This window comes from Pygoscelis adeliae, unplaced genomic scaffold (assembly GCF_000699105.1).
Source record: "Pygoscelis adeliae isolate BGI_AS28 unplaced genomic scaffold, ASM69910v1 Scaffold37, whole genome shotgun sequence".
In the NCBI taxonomy this organism is placed as follows: Eukaryota; Metazoa; Chordata; class Aves; order Sphenisciformes; family Spheniscidae; genus Pygoscelis; species Pygoscelis adeliae.
Window position 1 is genome coordinate 5,350,722 of NW_008825308.1, and position 5,495 is coordinate 5,356,216.

A 5,495-nucleotide genomic window follows, 5' to 3' on the forward strand; every position below is an offset into this window, starting at 1 on the left:
TGCTGTAATTTTCTCACTTTTTTCTCACCTGTCTTTTAACTGTAAAACCTACCTTAAATGCAGCCAAAGAAACCTCCTAGATCAACTTGTTGATGAAAACAAATATATCCGCACACCCAAACTGGCTGTGAGCTGAGTGACCACTTCTAATGTGATATGTGGGAGGGTCATAGTTTTCCTACCTTGCCCTTTTGGTTTTCCATCTTTAGGTGAGCCATCATGAAATGACACAAAGTTTCCAACTCAGTTGTCTAAACTAAGATGCCTAGTATCGTCTGACATACTCTAGGCTATGTTGCTTAATTTCTCATTGCCAGGTCAGAGGGCACTGGTCACCTCTGCCAGACATCCACATACCATTTCTGTTTGGTTGCTTGAACTGTCTCTGGAAAGCAGAACATGAACTGATATGGTAACAAGGTTTTGAATGGTCAAAACTCTTTCTGTTTCTTTCTTTCATGCTTTAAAAAAATCTCTTGCAAACAGATTGTATGTGTGAAAAGAAAGGAGGTGAGAAAATAGGCATGAGAAGACTTAACTTTGGGGGAAGGATGTTGTTTTCAAAGTCATATTCTTTGATTTTCCACTTGGATTTTTGTTTCTTTTTTCTTCGTAGTGCACATATACTTTCTTAATCATCTGTGATTTGTTGTTTTTTTTCTTCTTAATTGCAATTTCAAATAAAAAAATCTTACTTAATTTCTATTTGTTTTTATTTGTTTTTATATATGGTAATATTCAATAATTTTAGTACTGGAAAAGTATTCATGATTTGTTACAATATACTATTTATAAAGTATAAACAAGTAGAATTTGCTCACCGTGTATAATTCAAGTGCAAAATATTTTAACTCTAGAAATTCAATGCCAATAATAAAGTCAATACTAAACCTGTTTTAAATAAACTCCTTGTGGATGTTAGAAGCAAAATTAGCAGCAGACAGAATGCCTATTTTTAGAAAGAACATCTATAACTATGTTCTTTCTGAGGGGCCAGTTTATTCTCTATGATCTAAGTAAAAATAAAATCAGGTATAAAAGAAAATTAGCAGTTAAAGCAAAGCAACAAAAGGCTTATTTCTCACCTAACTGAATCATGCTGAGTCCTCAAGTGCAGAAGGAACAGATAAAGTTTTTGTACACATTTTTTTTTCTTTGCTGAGTCTGTTTTTTCCAGCTGCCTGCAATCTCAGAAGCTAAACACTGTTGAGTAGATTAATCTTACTTCTGAGAGGTGTGGTATTCACTGCAACTGCTGACTGTAGCTTACCTCCAGATCTGCACTTTTAGTCTTCCTAGTCAGTCATATATTGATCTTTTCAGAGAAGCTAAGTCTTTCTGTTCTTATCAAACATCAGATCAATCTGGACTGCTATTTCTCAGTGCTGCTTCTACAGCTATTATTTCAAACATGCTTCTAACACATAGTCTAAGAACACTCATGAGGATATCATCCTGTCTTAGTCACACCAAGGAGCACTATCCCCCAAGAATCTCATCACTCTATTAACAGTTATAGTAACAAGTTCTGAATGACACAATCCTGAAAGCTAAAGGCTGAGAATGGTAGTTTTGACAATAAGTTGATATATCTGCCAGAGTTATGGGCTAGGGGCATAACTGTTTTTATATCAAGGAAGGACAAGAAATAAATCTCTGTCTAACAGGTCACTGAGATTTTTTCATTTTATACAGTCTGTAGTTTCATGAGACATAACTTATGAATTTAAAAATATCCTGCATATTTCATATGCCTCACTGAGTGTAATTGCTGGCGCTGAAATGCTCATGACACTAGCTAAGCATCTGAGCAACTTCCTCTAGCCCCTTTATCATTACGTCCCACCCCCATGCCCAAATTGTGGGCAGTGTGTACTTTTTTCTGTTGTTAATAAAAGAACTGGCAGAATTTGGAGAATGTAATATACTTTCTTATTCAATTAGTAGCTGATGTGTTTCCATGGTATATTATGGGAGATATTGTGCATAGTACTTCCTGCAGCCCAATCAAGAGAATTAATTCTTGCTATAGGGCAAAAATAGGTGTATGCCATTACCTTTTCTGATTGAATCAATTTTGCTTGTAGTAGTAAAACAATCTACTTGAGAAACCATGGATTCATGTTCAAAACTAGGTTATCTTTTGATTGGGAAGTCACTTGTACTGGCTCTGGCCAGGATGGAGTTAACTTTCTTCACAGCAGCCCATATGGTGCTGTGTTTTGGGTTGCTGGCTAAAACAGTGTGGATAACCCACCAGTGTTTTGGCTATTGCTAAACATTGCTTACAAAAAGATCAAGGCTTTACAATTTACTCTTTTCTCCTCCCTATCTTTTTTTTTTCTTTTTTTTTCTTTTTTTTTCCCCAGTTTGACTTGCTCCAGAGCAAGTAGGCTGGAGGTGGGTAAGAAATTAGGAGGAAGCACAACTGGGACAGCTGACATGAAATTTGCCAAAAGGATATTCCATACTATATAATGTAATGCTCAGCAATTTACTGTACTGGTGGTAGAGTTAAAAGCAGTGGCATTGTCCTCTAAGGTGGCCCTTGTTTGGAGGCTGGCTGGGCATCAGTCTTCTTGTGAGAGGTGGTGAATTATTGCCTTTGCATGGCCTGTTTTTTCTCTCTTTCCTTCACTTATTAAACTGCCTTTATGTGGACCAAAGAGTTTTCAGCTTTTGCTCTTCTTCTCTCCCCCATCCTGCTTGGGAGGAGGAGAGTGAGAACCACTGTGTGGGTGCTTAGATGCTGCATGGGGTCAACCCATCACATCATTCTACAAATATGTCAAAATCATTCTAGATAACATAAGCCTTTGAAATCTTTTTTTTGTTGCAGATTTAGCCACTGAAATATGTAACTGATTAGAATTTTCTACTTAGTATCAATCTTTCTATGTAAAAATATCTGCAATTTATACCAAAAGTTTGTTGGTTTTTTTTTAAACAAAAAGCTCATTAGTGTCTTAACTGTAATAGAAGTAAAAAATAATATTTTTCAGAGAATTCCATAAGTAGGAAGGGCACTGGATATTGGATTTGTCTGACCAGATTTTTATCCTTTATGACCAGATTTTTATCCTTTATGTACTGTCTACACCCTCTATCATTAAAAAGGAAAAACAGGCAACAACTAAACGGTTTATCTCATACTTAGGTAGACATCTAAAATAAGTGATGATTGTTCACCTTTTTTTCATACATCTGAGTGTCTTTCACAGAGACATTTTGAAAAAATAAGCCTCAATATTTAGGAGATTAAAGTTTTGTCCTTTTTTTCCAATGTTCTGGCCAAAGGAACAATTCTGGGCTGAGAACATTGGCCAGTCTGTGTTACTCATGTCTATGCTGGATACTGTAGCTGTTGATATATAATTTGTGGGATGTTACGTCTTAGTAAAAGACTCTGTCAATGGAGTCTGTGTACTTTGCCTTTAGGGTTGTATCAGCTGAAACCGTTAGAAAGATCTATAGATTGCTCCTTCCTCACAAGCAACTGCATATGCTTAGTTACAGGAATCTGTGGCACACAATGTGGGACAAGTGACGAGGAAATATTGTAGGAGGAAGGGAGGCCTCTGCACACATTGCGACTGAAAAGTCATTACGAACAACAAAGTCAGATGACAAAGATGACAAAATAAAAGGCTTTCCCTAAGGAACCAGAAAAAAGTGCTAAATGGTACTGAATTTAGGATTGAACGATGTACCCTAAAGGACTGGCAGGGACACAGTGGGCAGAAAAAGAAATTCATTTTAAATCTTTCAATTTTAATGTTTTATACAACACACCTGAATTTTCTGTATTTTAAAGATTTTCCCCTTTTTATCTTAATTCTCATGAAACCCAGCTGTAAATGTTGAAAACCTTTAAGTCCTTTTCTTCTCTTTTTAAGGAATGTGTCCATTTCATGCTGGCCAAAGTTCTGGTGCCATCCATTAAGAGTTTAACCTCACAAAGTTTTCTGACTACTGTGATGATAAGATTATTCAACTCACAAAGGAGCTACCCTGGTGGCAGACAAGCTGTGTGTAAGGAAACCTAAAGTAAACTTCTCATAAATTAATCTCAGGACAGTGTGCATTTGGGAGGCTGCGGAGGAGTTCAGATATAGTGTTCAACGCAAAAAAATACTCCACGTCTGGCCAGGAGACCAAATAAAAGTGAGGCTGACTCCCCAGAGCTGTAGACAGAGTACTTAATTTGGAGAACTGAGAGCTGCTGTTCCTCTGAGCTGTCCATTCATTTTCCATTAGACAGTAATGCAGGTATAATTCCATGAGCAGTTTCTAGCACTCATGAACGTGAATTTCCCTCATACAGCCAGGCACCATCATTAATTTTGGATATGGCTTAGCTTTCCAACCCTGTTTTTATTTTCCTGTTTTGCTATAGAAATGGCCATTGTTATTGGAAATTTTATTGATTTGAATGTTGTTAGAGGTTGACCTGACTTTTTGTTTAAAAGTTGAGAGTTATGTTTGAGGAATGGTGGGCTAGCGAGGTCCTTTGGTCTGCCATGTCAGTGGAGGTAGGGGATGGAGATCCATGCAGCAGCAAAGACGCAAGGATTATTGATGTGTTAGAAACCATGGAAGTGCCTGAGAATGGTCACGTAGAAATTAGGGCTTCTTCCCAAAAAAAGGTGGCAGGATCAATAGTCCAACTGAAGTGCATCTACACCAAAACATGCAACATGGGCAACAAACAGGATGAGCTGGAAGCCATTGTGCAGCAGGAAAACTATGATATAGTTGCAATCACGGAAACACAGTGGGATGACTCTCATGATTGGAGTGCTGCAATGGATGGCTATAAACTCTTCAGAAGGGATAGGCAAGGAAGGAGAAGTGGTGGGGTAGCCCTGTATGTTAGGGAGTGTTTTGACTGCCTAGAGCTTAATAATGGTGATGATAGAGTTGAGTGGTTATGGGTAAGAATCAGGGGGAAGACCAACAAGGCAGATATCATGGTGGGAGTCTGTTATAGACCACCCAACCAAGTTGAAGAGGCAGATGAAATATTCTATAAGCAGCTGGCAGAAGTCTCATGATCACTAGCCCTTGTTCTCAAGGGGGACTTCAACTTACCAGATGTCTGGTGGAAATACAATACAGCAGAGAGGAAACAGTCTAGGAGGTTCCTGGAGTGTGTGGAAGATAACTTCCTGACACAGTGGTGAGTGAGCCTACTAGGGAAGGTGCCCCGTTGGACCTGTTGTTCATGAACAGAGAAGGACTTGTGGGTGATGTAGTGGTTGGAGGCCGTCTTGGGCATAGCTATCATGAAATGACAGAGTTTTCGATTCTTGGAGAAGTAAGGAGGGGGGTGTCGTGGTTTAACCCCAGTTGGCAACTGAGCACCACGCAGCTGCTCGCTCACCCCCCACCAGTGGGATGGGGGAGACAATTGGAAGGGTAAAAGTGAGAAAACTCATGGGTTGAGATAAAGGCAGTTTAATAGGTAAAGCAAAAGCCACACACGCAAGCAAAGC